Raw genomic sequence first — 16494 nt, forward strand, 5'->3', positions numbered from 1 at the left:
AGTGAAGACATGTCTACACAATTTCAAGAAAATTCAGTGAGGATGCTTATATGCATCTGTCCAAATAAGTGCACAATGGCTCATGCCTCTACTACTACTAACCAGGAGGGTGAGATCTGAGGATCACTGTTTGAACACAGTGTAATTTGTAAAATTCTAAAGATACTTCAGTTAACCAGCCAAAGGCCAGACCTGGACCTGGGGATCAAATTATAGAGTACTATGAAAAGGACAGCACTCAGGCCCTGAATTCAAGCTCAAGTTGCATTCTTTCTTCTGTCTATATTCCTTCAAATGCCTCCAAGATACTGGTTTCCTAGGTGAGGGTGGACGTGGGTGCCCCTGGCTCATTCCTATAATCCTAGTCTCTCAGCAAGCAAACTGCTAAGGCTCCACTAGTTTCTGTGGCAAATGAAATGTTCTGACAGCCCACTCCTAAGGAGTTAGCCGTGGAGTGAACTTCTTTGTCTCAAGACAAGCTCCTGTGATCAGACCCTAGTGAAACAGTCTCCGAGAGGTACCAAGTATTCCAATCATCTGCCAGGGTGTTTCATCAGCTCTGTTTGAAAGAGGAGCACTCACTTTTTAAACAATATCCAGCAACTGCTCCATTGTCTCCTACTCTATAGTGGTGAAGGATGTTTCCCACATAGAAAAGATCACCATTCTGGTAAGCAGGGACCAGGTCCATTACCAGCATTTCAAACAAGCTTGAGTCCAAGCTCCCTATATTATAAGGCACATTCAGGGTTTGGGCTGACTCATTGTCACACTGAGGTGGTAAAAAGAATGGATTTTTGAAACGTGGAATTAGGAGTACACTTTAAAATGAGTAATAGAGTGGATTGAAAAGTACAAAGTAAATATTTTCTCAGTATACACATGTAAAAGCACACAAGAAGAAGGTTGTACTATGGGCTACGATGAGATTAAATAGGTTTCCTGTCAGTTATAACTGGCCTGAATTGCCTTGGGTTTTCCTTGGTTTCTTCTTATAAAAAGGCCTGAGAATATGGATTCGTGTTTTTGCACTGATCCAATGTCTGCAGCATTGAGTGAGGCACTCACACCTCTTATGCCGGAGACCTGAGTCTCTTGAACTTTGAAAACAACACAGGAATATTTTTCTTGTTCCTGAGCTACAGGCCACTTGAGCTGGCTTGAGCTGTCAGTTACAGTTGCCTGGCACTCAGAGTTCCATATTCTGTTCCATTGTGAGGTAGAGAGTGTCATCTCTCAGAGCCCAATGATCTAAGCTGCTTGCTCACATAAGACCATCCCAACGACATACTGGAGACTGAAATCTTCCCTCATACATCACTCTATACACATGTGAACATTGTCAAATCCCAACATCCTCAGCTAGGTCTGGGAATCATCATGCTCTCAACCTCAAGGAACACTTCCTAGGTCAGGTCCATGCCTTATTTGTCACTATTCCTCTCATCCTGCAGAAATCATTTTGCCTCTCAGGGCCCTCTCAGCATGCCATGTACTTCATGTATCTTTTTTTGACAACTACATAGTAGGACTTTGTTTGTTTTTTGTTTCCTAGTCTTCTTTGCTCTTGAAGCCCCAGTGTGCTGTCATCTGGAAAAAACCTAAGTACTTAGAGGTGGGAAAATCATACAAGTATTGAAAAATAAACCTTACACATATTGTCAGACATTTTTAGAGATGTACATTCTTGTAAGATAAGAGAGTATTTTTGATACTTTTGTCATATTATATGACAGAGGGGCGGGGGAGGAGGGAAGAGGTGCTGCATTGTCTTCTCAGGATTCAATGATTATTATAGAAAAATACTATAGTTGAAGGAATGTAAGCTTTAAATATGAAAACTTTGCTACCGTTTTTTTTATAATAAGCTAGTCATTTATAAAGAATTCCTCACTAAAGTCTTGTCATCTTTGTCCCATGAACTATCCTCCTCCTTAAAATAATCAGGAAAAAAACCTTCACAAATGAGTGGGCTGTTGCCCAATCTCTGGATAAGAATTTAAGATACAACATTGCCAGCGAATCTGTTTGTGTACATGTGTGTTGAGTGTGTGTGTATGTGTGTAAGGTTTTGCTGTGCATATCTGTGTTTTAGGTCTTGAATTCAGGGGCTATATGACAAGCCTGAGTATCTTTCTGGTGACTGTAGTGATCTACCAATTGTGCCACAGTTCCACTGCAAGCTTTCTGTAGTGAAATGGAGAGGAGAGACTCATAAAATTTCATGCTCAGGCTGTCTGAACTAAATCTCAGGTCTCAAACTCCTGATTAGTTAGAGTTATATTTGTCAGTCTCCATAACCTGATGATCAAACTGTTACTGGAGGCAGTGGGGTTGCAAGTTTCTGTCTAGCTTCACAACAGTTTATATCATAAAACAGCAACAGTAGAACCCTATATAAAAATACAATAATAAGATATAATTAGAATATAATTTAGTGATATAGTCTGTTAGCATAAATTTCAGGAAACCATGGTCTTAATGATTTAGCATCACAAATCCAAACAAAATGAGATAATTTCAGTAGACTCTACAAATTTTTAATTCCATCATATAATAATTTCAAAACATTATAATAAACAGGAAAACGTTCATACTTACAACGTAAAAAGATGTAAAAATACGAAGATGGCAGATTATGAAATGGGAAATTCTACACTGCAGGAAAATTATTGTCATGGTGAATATATGGTGGTATTGTCATGGTGAATATATGAAAATATTCTTCAGAGGAGCAATAGATAAATATATATTTACTACACATATTCTAACTTGTCTTTATCTCTATCAACTTCCAATATTCTCCACATTTTCAGTGGATTCATGTTTATGGTATATTGCCAAACAGCAAGCAGAGTCAGGAGTTAACTAAACTAAATTAGCTTGAATGTTTTAGGAGATAAACCTGCTAATTATATTGACTATTTTATATATTTAACATGTAGTGTGTTATCATTGTACTCTCTAAGTATATACATAAGCTATCCAAAGTAAAATGGAATATAACATTGTTTTGCCTGTAAAGGTAGATATTTGGGACATCAGTTCCAGACCAGTGTAGAGTTACCTGCAATGCTCCCCAACCACTGGCTATGCGTGATGGAATACTTCTATAATCTCAGGCCCATGGGGAGCTGAGAACAGGCGGATTTCAATTCCGTGTCATTCTAGGAAAGATCGTCCACATGGCTCCATCTCAACCAAAGAAAGTGCAACACTGGCTAGCACTTATCACCCCCACTTATGTGAAAATAAAAATAAGAGCATTGTAGTATAAGAAACAAACAATATTATAGCATGGCAATATAAACCATCATGAACAACACTTAACTAGTGTTTGTTTCTCATAACTGTAATCCTAACTATAGCTAGGATTATATATGTGAGCCAGAGGCACCAAGCAGTTCATTTTAAAAATGACTATTTGAAGCCAGATGCCAGTCTCTCATGCCTGTAATCCCAGCTAGTCATGAGGCTGAGATCTGAGGATCGCAGTTCAAAGCCAGCCCAGGAAGAAAAGTCCCCATAAGACTCTTATCTCCAATTAGCAACTCAAAAAACAGAAGTGACTCTGTGGCTCAATTCGTAGAATGCTAACTAACTTGAGCACAGAGTCTCAGGGACAGTGCCCAGGCCCTGAGTCCAAGCCCCACAACTGTCAAAAAAATAAATAAACATTTTAAAGTCTGAATTTTTTGTAAATTAAAATGACAGCTGTGGTATACAATTCTACACACTACTACAGATTTCATTATATTTGTAGTTAGAAAAAGTAGCAGCAGTTGAATAAAGGACATTTTTTCATAAACTAGGGCAGATTGGTCTCTAATTTGACGAAATTGCTGGACTCATAAGTAATATTTTTTGGTGACTTTTTGTTTTGTTTTTAGAACAGGATGAGAAACCTTATTTCTGCCAATGGCCATTTGGGTGTGTCTAATATCATTCACAGGCCATGAAAAATTAACAGTAAAAACAGGGCACAGTCAACTGGCAATAATTTTACTTGTCTTTATGCCACGTTCCAAATGATTTGTTTAGCTTATATGTCCCTATGGCGTGTAGTTTCCTATTCCTGCCTTCCTCAAAATAAAAGCATGTTCCACCAATTCAGATTTGAGCCAGGCAATATGGAGTATTAGTGCCAAGTGTCGAGGAAAATTGTAACACAACCAGATAAGCATGAAACTAACACCTTAGTAACTGGACACTGGGGACTCAGTCGTATAATCCTAGCTACTCAGGAGGCTGATGATCACAGTACAAAGACAGCAGGAGTGAGAAAATCTGTGACTCTTCTCTCCAATTAACAACAAAAAAGCCATAAAGGGTGCTGGGACTCCAGAGGTAGAGTAGCCTTGATTACAAAAACTCAGGTGCAGCAACCAATCCTGAGTTGAAGCTGATGGTTAGGCACAAAAACAAAAACAAACTACAACAAAACAAACAAAAACTGGGAGAAAGCTCAGGAAAGGATGGCATTGTCTACAAGGCAAATGTACACATTACATGAATTGTGATATGGTAAACACAGTCTACACATCTTAGTAACAATTACATTTAAAAAAGAATCTGAGAAATCCCAAAACCATGGACCTTATGATGTGCATCTGCTTCCTAATTTTTCAAAGTCCCATCATCTGACCTGGTAGCACACAGGTTGTAGCCCAGGGTGATTAGAAAATATGACGGTAGAGATCTTTCCAGATTATCCCACCAAGTCTTTGATTACTTTAAGCTAAAAATAAAACAAAGCAAAGAAAACAAAATAGACTTGAAGGTTAATTAGGCTGCTATTAAAAATTCAGATGTTGGTAGTGTGTGGAGTGCCAGGGAAAAAACAAATTATGTAAATAAGGATACAGGTGGATCCATAGCAACAATGAGATGTACAACACATTATGTCAAAAAACAAACTTTACACCTTTGGAGGAGGAAGTGGGAGATGGGAACTGATGAAAAGGGGAAACAAAGGAGGAGGCAACAATGCTTAATAAGAGATGTACTCATTATCTTGCAAATGTAATTGCAACTTCTCTTTACATTATTTTCAAAATTAAAAAATTGAAAAAAAGACTCCAGGCAGAATTATACTGTTAAATGATGAGTTAGTACATATGTTTTTTAGATGCTGATCTCACATATGTCAGAAAAATATCCATTAATTCATAACTAAAAACTGTGAAGTGTAAGGTGTATTAATTAGGTAAGTATCATTAGGTAACCAATGAAGAGAACACCACATGGTATTCAGTCAGGTAAAGTAGTTTATTTACTGAACTGCTGCCCATGTCATATGTGGTGGAGAGGCATGTGAAAAAAAGGGGATTGACCCAACCTCGGGCCAGGACATATCTAGGCCAAGGACCTGATGACATAGGCCTGGAGGGGGAAAATTCTGGCCACACTGGATGTGACCTCCGGGTCTGGGAATCTCCTCTGGTCAAATGGAAAGTGTGACCAGAGGCTGAGCAAGTTGTGACTTAGTAGGAGGGGGAGGTGTCTTCCTCCAGGCATGCCAGATACCTGGGTAACACAAAAAGGATGGAAACTTAGCCAAGAAGAGGGGAAGTGTCTGCATTGGGTCTGCATGGCTTGGGCAGACATAATACCAAATACAGGTATCACCTCTCCCATGTAAATCCTGACTCCAAACCGTTCATTCTCAATCATTATCTTTCTTTTCTTTCTCTCTCTCTCTTTCTCTTTCTTTCTTTCTTTCTTTTTTTATTTCTTTCTTTCTTTCTTTCATTCTTTCTTTCTTTCTTTCTTTCTTTCTTTCTTTCTTTCTTTCTTTCTTTCTTTCTTTCTTTCTTTCTCCCTCCCTCCCTCCCTCCCTCCCTCCCTTTCCTTCTTTCTTTCTTTCTTTCTTTCTTTCTTTCTTTCTTTCTTTCTTTCTTTCTTTCTTTCTTTCTTTCTTTCTTTCTTTCTTTCTCCTTTCCTTCCATCCTTCTTTCTTCTTTCCTACCTTCCTTCCTTCCTTCCTTCCTTCCTTCCTTCCTTCCTTCCTTCCTTCTTTCCTTCCTTCCTTCCTTCCTTCCTTCCTTTCTCTTCTCTCTCCCTCTATCTATCACTCCTCTCTTTCACTCACCCTCCCTCTCTCCCCTACCTCAGTATTCTCAACTCTCAAAATATGGACAATTGGTGAGTTGAACTCACAGGCTGTGAAGAACAGCTCAATTGGAAAATGTGAAATTTAAATTACTGTTACCTTATACCTCTACCACAGGTCACTGGAATCAAATAATGAGCACTCAGCAGCATGACAACTCAAACCATTTGGAGGAGGAAAGCATGCACATTCACTGCATTCTGGAGGTCCACCCTGGGAAGGTGGGAGAGAATCCTCCCTCCTCTTGGCTAAATCTCAGCCCAGTTTCTGCATCAGGACAGGTGACTGCCTCCAAGTGAGCCAGTTACCTAAGTGACACAGGTACTGGGCAGAGACTTAGCCTCTTGTGGTGTTGAGATTAATGGCATGATTCAACATGATCCACTAGATTGTTGAGATGGAGACTTCCTAACTTTTTGGTTAGGCTATGTTCAAATTGTGATCTATTTATTTCTGATTGCTAACCATGATTATAGATGTGAACCAGCACATCAGACCATTCAAAGATCTTTACCACTCATGGAAGACATTAAGTATTAAGTTTATTTTCCCAAATGGCATACAAGTTGACAGACAGCAATATAAGTCCTGAATTCTGGTCTAGGTGTTTTATAATGTGAAGCAAAATTTACTTAGCAAAATATATGACTACTGTGATTGTACTTTCAAACTTACCCTACATTTTAAAATCAAATCACCTATGAGCCAATGATTCACTCAAATTACCTGTAATCATTAATTCCTGTCATATCTTCTAGAGGTAGGCAGAACTGGAGCACACACTATTAACTAAAGTGGTAGAAATTTGAGAGGATCACTGTTCTGAATCAGTCTAGGAAGGAAAGTATCACCCATATCAACCTACTAGGTAGGTATATTGGAATGAAATCATGGTCCCTGCTTTGGGGGCTGGGTGCAAAAATTGCTACTCTATGAGTGAAGTAACTTAAACAAGAAAGGATTGGTGGAGTGACTCCAGTGGTGGAGTACCTGTCTGGCAAACACTACATCAAAACTGAAATCAATATCCTAAAGATAAAATAAGAAAAGGAAAGAAAGAACAACTCATACTGAACATGTGTTCAATGTAAAGATTTACACTAACTTATTGCAGTTATAATGCCATCATTTATTTCTAGGGCAAACACATTTTGTGTCAAGCCTAAATGAAAAAAATAACACACTATATACAAAGCTTTGGTAAAACACAGGTCTGGCTTACAATTGTGAACACTTATGTTTGCATGTGCAGTGATGTTGCAGGATTGTTAAGGTTTATGGAAGTCCATCCCTTTGATGAACTTGACATGATGAAATTACCTAACCATTCAGTTCACCGGACAGATATTGCTGATAAATATATGCATATATATGTATATGTATATATACATATATACATATATATATACATATATATGTATATATGTATATATACATATATATATGTGTATATATACATATATATGTATATATATATATATATATCTTCACACTTGTATGTATTTATATATTAAGTGACATGTAAATAAAATGAAATTTACAATGAATAAATTTAGTGAACAGATACCTTTCCTAGATAATTATTTAATGAATAAATTCATGTCTTATAGTCTCCAATGCTATATCACACTTATATGGTTGCTGATCCGCTTCAGCTTTTTTATGATATTTTTTTCAGATGAAAAAGCCTGCCAATAAATATACTTGTATGACCTTCTTTTCTTTATGAAATGAAAAGAAGCTGTGTAATATAGCTCTTTATGTGTCATCAACATATTTTTTTATAGTTTCAAGTGCATATTGCCTTATACCTAGATTTCACTCATCTTCCAATAATACCTATGGGAAGGAGAAAATGAAGGATCGTTCTGTTACTTTGGGAGCTTCTGTTATTAATCACTGCAATAAATATTATGAAAATGAAACTCTGAAATTATTTAGAGAGATGACTTGAAAGTTTCCTTTCTACACACTCATTCTACTCCCTCAACTAAATCATAGAACTTAAAATAAGTAACATTTTAGCTGGGAGCCAGTGGTTCATGCCAGTAATCCTAGCTATGCAAGAGCTGAGATCTGAAGATGGTAGTTCAAAGCTAGCCCTTGCAGGAAATCTGTGACACTCTTTCCTCCAATTAAACACCAGAAAACTGGAAGTGGCACTGCAGCTCAATATTTGGAAAGCTATGTTTTGGACATGTTGTTGGAGTGACAATTGCTGCAGTTTGTTCAAGTGTCAGTAAAAGGGTACAGTTTTAGCACAATGATAGAAATCTTTCCGGGATCTGGTAGATTTTCCCACTGTCTTCAATTTTCCTTTTTTTTCTGAGAACTAAAATGTCATTAAGTTATCAGATATTCAGTCTATCACATGTCTAATTAATAGAGAATGGCACCAGGTCTACATTGAGCACTCACAGGAGACAGGTTTCTGGACATTCTCAGGAAGAGACTTCTTCAGTTGTGGAATTGAGAGGGCTGGATAATTTACAAAACAGCCATCATAGATGGAAAGTATTCTGCTAATTTGACCCCTGAGATATTGGAAGTTTTATCAGCATTGTATTGATTTTTATGAATCAGTTAATCAGATTCTTTATACTACGTGATGTTACTAAATTGTGAAATGCATGTTTATTGCATTTCCTTTGTATAACATATAGTATGTTTTGAAATTTGGTATAAATCATTCATGTTTTTATTTTTTCAATATGGATTACTCCTAGTTCTCAAGAGTGGGGAAATGCTTTGGAACTTTGTAACTTGAAGTCATATGTTGCCATGTGTCATATCCTATTTTCCTTGTACAGAGTTGGTAATAAATTATATGTAATTTATTTTTTATTTTTATTTATTGTCTATTGCAGACTTTGAACTTGGGTCCTGGGCACTGTTCCTGAGCTCTTTGGCTCAAGGTTATCTTTCTACAACATTGAGAGACAGCATCAATTTTAGTCTTGATTGATTAATTGGAGATAAGTGTCTAATGGCAACTTTTCTGCCCAAGATGGCTTTGAACTGTGATTCTCAGAAATCAGCCTCCAGATTAGCCAAGATTACAGGCATGAGCTACCTGCACCTAGCTATATGTAATTTCAAATGCAGTTTTCTTCAAGTATTTCATCCTGGACTGAAGTTTATTTTTCTGACAAACTTTCTAATAAATATACAATCTATTTAATTTTTAAAAGTACTGCTGTACCTCCTACTTATTTGTGGCATTTCTGAAATCCAAGTTCCTCTGTGTGCCAGGGTAGATACTTTTGCTTGTAACAAGTATTGTTGTTGGACACATGACATATAGCTACTAAGAGAAGAAAGGATATGAAGCTACAGTGGCCAGATGAAGAACTCCCAGGACAATTCAAGTGCAACTCATGTACTCTCTGTGTAGGTGCATAGGGAACATAGAACAGACATTCTTTATTTGGGGGGGGGTCCGATCATGGGGCCTGAACTCTGGGCCTGGGTGCTGTCCCTCAGCTCTTCAACTCAAGGCTAGTGCTCTACCACTTGAGCCACTGCGCCACTTCCGGCTTTTTTCTTATACTTGAAAGTGATTGAGTGTGTGTGCACATAGATGTTGACTTAATTATCTGTTGCTATAGTTTTACACATTCACTAGTATAAAACAATATTTCATATATATGTGCAGATCACAGTTTCTAGAATCCAGAGATCCACCTCCATGGGCACCACTTGCCTATGTTGCTCTTTGGGTAATAAGAATGAAACCTGGAATTCTCCAGTGGTAGAGAAATTACTCAGAGATTCAAGCATTTGTCTTTCAATATGTTGCTTGTTCCTAACTCTAAAATTAGGAAGTCTGTTAATATATATGTAATATTATATTTATTATACTACATAATGTATAATATATTGTACAATATATATTACATATAATATCTGACAGAATTATGTATTTATAAGGAAAAATGTAATAAACACATCAATGTCCATACTTTCCTAGTCATGATTAAGTTCAGCAGAGTTAGGTGCATTATATCTCAACAGGAAAACTCTACTGAAGTTCTGATGACCTTGAACGAGATAAGAATTTCTGTTTGTTTGTTTTTTAAAAAGCCTCTCCTCAATTATGAGAAAAGATAAGTTTGGAAGTTTATTTTGTTTTGTTTTTTGGGGGTTTTTTTTGGCAGGTCATGGGGCCTGAACTCTGGGCCTGGGTCTTGTCCCTCACCTCTTCACCTCAAGGCTAGTGCTCTACCACTCGAGCCATAGCACCACTTCTGGCTGAGGAATTGAACCCAGGGCATCAAGCCTGCAAGGCAAACACTCAACCAATGAGCCATGTTCTGAGCCCAGGTTTGGAAGTTTTTGGGCAGAGGAATTTGGCATTTGCTTTGCATCCTTGATTAGTAATGAATAGGTATCATTTTGCTCCAAATTTTTTCTCCTTTTATGTTCCCTAGACAGTTACACAGGATCATCATTCCATCGTATATCTATAAGTCCTTCTTTTATTTCTTTTTATCATTATGGTTTTGTTGTTGTTTTGATGATCCTGAAGCTTGAACTCAGGGCCTAGGTAGTGTCTCTGAGCTCCAGGCTAGTGCTCTACCACTTGAGCCACAGCACTACTTCTGGCTTTTTCTGCCTGGGCTTGCTTTGAATCATAATACTCAGATCTCACCCTTCTGGGTAGCTAGGATTACAGGTGTGAGCCACTAGTGCCCAGCAAGTCTCTCTCTTTTAGATATTATTCTAAAAGCCTCCTATCCAAAGTCACTCCTCAGATAATAAATGGACTTATGCCAACAATTCCTTCACACTCTCATCTCCTGTTATGGCTATTATGTGTCTTTTCCATGCTATCTTGAACCTATTTCACTGTTTTCTTCCTAATCCATGATTGTATATATGTTACTAATAATTACCTAAATTTAGTGGTTATACACCCTAAATTACTCAACCATTAATTTCATTTACTTATTTTTTTCAATATGATTGTTCTTCAGTACCAATCTGAGCTTATCTCACCTTCTCTACCTCTTGGCATGTGCGAAGCCTGGGCCTTTTCTACCTTCAATGCAAGAGGTTAGCCAAAGGATATCCTACAATATTCCTGCTTAGGATTCAGGACAAGTAGTTGAGTGCCTGAAAGAAGCAATGCATTCTTGGCATGGGAAGAGATGGGAGAGACAACAGCCTATAGAGTAAACTGGTAGACACAACATTTAACAACTTCTTTGAGGAAACTGACCTCCCGCACAGTGTCAGTGAGATAACTCACCTAGTGAATTTTCATATATAAAGGAAGTTGTCATGTCTCACTGCACAACTCACTTTTAGTCAAAGAGATGAACATTCTTTTGTGTACTCCTTAGGCCCAGTCTCACTTTATCTCCATCGTAGACTCTGCCCAGACTCTGTTCCTCTCAGAAAGGTGCCTGATGAGGAGGAAAATGTGATCTGTTGGTTTCTGACTGGCCCTGTGAAAACTGAGGTCACTTTTAGTTTTGAACCTATTCCTCCTGACAAATCTGTGGTAAGTGGTGGGAAAGCTCATTCTCTGAATTGTGGCCTAGTACCAAATCTCTTCAGAGAATGTCAAGGAATGATAGATCCTGCCTGAGGGATTGAGTTTCTCTATTTCCAAAGAGGTCAATTAATATCTGATTCTGAGTTCCAGGTGAAGCTCTTTTACTAGATCCTCCAAGCTGGTGTGGATGTTGCTCAGATTCCAGACCATCCTCATATTTCTCAAGCTCTTCCCAACAAACCAAAAGGTCACAGGAGTTGAGTTTAGAAACAAGGAGAAATGAGAATAGCAGAAGAATTATTGGCAAGGGAAGGACTTAGAAATTTTGGGTTAAAAAGGGCCCAGAAAATCTAGGATCACTCACATCATTTGGGAATCATATCATAAGATTAGGGAATAAAAGTAATAAATTACTGCCTAAATTAGTACTCCACTGTTCTGACTACATTACAAGTGTTCTGTCAAAAGGTAGCTGTCCTAGCTCACTGTTGATGAGCAAAATGGAACACATTTTTTCCTCACAAAGTTCTACTGAGTATCTTCATCTATGGCCCAGGTTGTTCTTACTCTCTACTTCTCTGTTACTTTCCTTTGCTGGATTCAATCAATCATACTTGAATGTGTTATCATCTTCAGACATGTAATCTCATTTTCTTTTAATCCATTTGTTATAAATTAAAACAAATTATGGGGAAACATATATCTATGGTACATTTTCTTCCATGGCATACTTACTTGATGTTATTAAGTATTATTTTAATTGTTCCATTTTTAAAACTTGAGGAAAATATTTTGTTAGTATTAGCACTAATCAGTTGCACACTTTTAAAAAATGTTCCATGTCGTGTTTTTGTTATTAAGCTTCTAACATTGTCTTGTCCCCCAACTGTTGCCTTCTTAAAATTGGATCAAATTACAAACTGTATATGATGGTCTTTATGTGTTCATTGTTATATTTAAGTTTCTTCTAATATCCACATATTATAGGATATCTTCAACCTATTGTAACTCCTCTAAAAATGAATATGGAGGTCCCTTTTAAAGTAAAACACTAAGCCACAAAACCTGTGAAATTAGGATTAGGTATATATCCAAAAATATTTAGCAGTGATATTGGAGAAATTTACTTCCCTTACATACCAGAACATGTTTATAGTTATGAATAGCATATTTCCTTTATTCCCTCTTTTTTGTGCATCTAGGTTGATTACACAGCTTTCTTTCTTGCTGCCATGCACATGGATGTTGATGTTGATTTATATTCCTTCTTTATGTAGTAAGGTTGCAGTAAAGGTCATCAATACATGTGTCTTTTTGGTATTGTCTAAACTTCCATTATGATCTTCTTATGGGTTGCACTAGTTTACAATATCACAAAACCAAATACAGTTCCTGATTTATTTCAACCTCCCAGATGTTTATTTATTCGAGTGGTGATAGCTATTCTGGTGTGTAGGATGGGATTTCAGTGACTTTCCTATTTATTTTCCTTTGTATTTCCTATGTGGGTAAGAATCTCAAACATTTCATTTATTTATTAAACACTTACATTTGTACTGCATTCCTGATCAGTATCTTTGTTTTTCTTTTGGTATTTGATCAGTTTTTAAGTTCTATAATAATTGATCTTTTTCATATGCTAAATACTTTAGTAAGAAGATTTTTTTCATTGCTGTGGTGCACAATTAACTAAAATCAACAAATTGTACATTTATACCACTGGAATTTTTGTTTGTTTTACAGCCAGGAAATTGTTTCAATAAAGATGCTGAACTTTTCTCACTAGATAGTCTGAAAATATAGTATCTCATATTAGCCTAAACTAATCTCAGAACTAACAGTCACAGCCTGGGCCACAACAGTCTGGGTTAAGTAAAACCAATAACACAGCACATGATCCATTTAAATAGAGCAAAAGGCTTCATAAAAGTAAGAAGAAAGGCACCCTCTTTATGAAGCAAATTTTGAAGTTCACAAGCAGATGTTAGGAATCTGAATATTAAGAAGATCTAAGGATAAAACTATATCGAAGAAGAAATTTAGAGTTCATCATTCAGGAGGAGGAACAACCACTAGATACCAAAACTCAATGCTGTAGGGAAGAAGTGTTTTATACCAAACCTCAGCTGTGTCTGACTCTCTCACACCAAACACACCCACACACACACACACACACACCTAGTGAGAGACCTTAGCCAAAGTATAGCCATTCTGGACTTAGTCCATTTTGAAGGCCTCTACTGAAAGTATCCATTGTGAAGGCATTTACTAAAAGTATCCATTGTAAAGACTTTTACTGAAAGTTAGGACTCAGGTTCCTGGAAAAACCATTAAATGTCCCAATAACATTCTTCCCGTAACTCTCCTAGCAATAGCCATAAGCGGATGACAGGAAGGTACCTAAAGCTACAGATGTTTCTTAAGATTCCATAGTTAACATAATTTGTTTCTTACTGCTAAGCCTGCACCTGTTAGCCAATAAGATTGTTACAATATTAACTCATTAAATGTCAACCAATCTTGTAACTGACAAGCTATGAACCCACTTACTTCAGCCCTATGCCCTATAAAAACCCTGTTAACTGAAGTTTCAGGGCTCTCAACTCTGACCCACTGCGATGCTGACAGTTGTGAGTCCAGGCTCGAGCTTGCAATAAATGACCCTCGTGTGCTCGCATCAGAAATGGCTTGGTGGTCTTTGGGGATCATTATCTCAGCACAAGAGTAGTGTACACAGAGAACTCCAAGGGCAGCTGTATCTGGGACAATGAAGCATTTCCCTCTTGCAAGCTGAAATGGGGGTACGCTTTGCCTGGAGGATGGCACCCTGTGAGCCCTGCATGCATGGTGAACCAGACGTGGGAAGCCCTGTGAGCACATCCGGGATGGCCTCTTAGAGGCTGGAGAAGTTTACTCCTATAGTTGGACATGGCACGAGGCAAGAGGACAGTGGGAATCCAGAAGATGGGAGAGGCACAGGAGCAAATATGCCTATCCGTGGAGACTCCTTGGCCATGTTAAGGAATTTCCAAGCCCACACATAGCAGCCACCATGCAAGTCAACAGAGGACACTTGTCTGGGGGGAGGGGAAGTCCCTGGTCCTGATCCAGAGCCAGAACTTCCCCTCTGGCCCTGTGCCTGGCTAGGGTGGAGCAGTGCCCACCAGCCATTCTTCCTCTGCCCTGCTGCACATAACCTGCAAGCAGCTGTCCGGTCCCCAACACTCATTGCAAGCCAACTCTGTGGGGCAGAGGTGGAGCAGTGCCCACCAGCCATTCTTCCTCTGCCCTGCTGCACATAACCTCCCAGCAGCTGCCCGGTCCCCAACACTCATGGCAAGCCAGCTTTGTGGGGCAGGCTGAGGCTGTGCCTGAGATTCCTGGTGCCTGCTTCAAGGCGAAAGTGAGGCCTATTGCACAGAAGAGCTGGCCCTCACTCGCGTCAAGGGCCCCAGAGAGGCGTGACCACCACTGGTTCAGCACTGCTGCCCTTTCCACCCCCAGAGTTTACCTACAAGTCCGTGCTTTTTTTCTTGAAATTCTTCAGCCACTGGTTGTCTCATTTCTCATTGCCTGTTTGGGTGGGATTTGAGACTCCTTGCTCTCCTCACCCAGCCATGAGGCCCCAGGGGCCTAACTCCGCACCTCACAAACACTCCCCAGAACCCAGCTGCCTTTGGTGCTGCTGCTTCCTGAGCCATTGGCGTACTGCCTCCTTCCTCCCTTCACTAGCCTCTGCTAGGGTCTCCCATACTCTCCCTACTACCTCCATCCGCAACCCCAGCTCGGCCTACCCCTAGGACTCCCCTCCTCTCCACACAGCTCCCAGTGCCAACCCCAGCAGGGTCACTGCTCTGGGGAAGACAACTGTGGGCCTGGCCCAGCAGAATCAAAGGTTCCACAATGTCCAGCCAGCTTAGAAATGGAGGCAGCATAGGTCACTGATCAGTGTCTTTCACTTCGCTTACACAAGTATTAGTTGTATTAATTTGGTATTTAATTTTGGATTTTGTTACCTCTTATTAAGCCTTTGAAGAATATCTGGTAGAAATATAGTTCCAAAATTCAGATTTTCCCTTGTTTAATTCTTTCGAGATTCAAAGATGTTTAAGTAGTTATAACCATCATGAACTCTCATTTATATAGCAGAGTCTATTCAGAAAATAATTGCTTATGCATCTGTTATCAATTACTTACAAGACTTGAAACTTTTAAAGTTTCAAATATTACAGGAAGATCTTTGATTCATGTTGAATGGAAGTGAATAGGTTGAGCTGGTGCATACATTTTTGTGTGTTCGTGTGTGTGTGTGTGTGTGTGTGTGTGTGTGTGTGTGTATGTGTGTGAGTGTGTCTGTGTGTAGGGGGGGTACATGTGTATCATTGAAATCAAGGATAAGGATGTTGAAACCGGGTCTGTACTTGTTTCCTTTTTCTGAGATATACATTATGGCGTTTTTTTGTTGGTGGTATGCTCTGATTGCTTGCCTTTGCCTGATGTGCACATTAAAGCTCAATTTTTCAATTAAAGCTTCTTTTTGTATAATTCATAATAAAGGGCTCTGATAGTGTTTTGTCTTTAGTCTGCCATCTAAGATCTTCTTTTCCTATACAAAAAATAACATTCAATATAAATTTTACCTCCTGACTGATTTTCCCTTTAATTTGCATTTTGAAATAAGTATTATAAGTCCTTTAATCTCTGAATTAATGAAGAAAAATCATTTTGAAGTCTCTGTTTAGTGTAATAACACCTGGACAGATTTGTTAGCACCAAGACCTTAAAATTACTTTTGTAGTTTTAGTTTAAAATACCTCCTCCAGTTTTATTCATTAAAATATCAGGTAATTCATAATTTTGATTATGTCTAGTGGCGAATGAA

The sequence above is a fragment of the Dipodomys spectabilis genome, unplaced genomic scaffold (assembly GCF_019054845.1).
Source record: "Dipodomys spectabilis isolate Male_0828 unplaced genomic scaffold, ASM1905484v1 ptg000135l, whole genome shotgun sequence".
NCBI classification, from domain to species: domain Eukaryota; kingdom Metazoa; phylum Chordata; class Mammalia; order Rodentia; family Heteromyidae; genus Dipodomys; species Dipodomys spectabilis.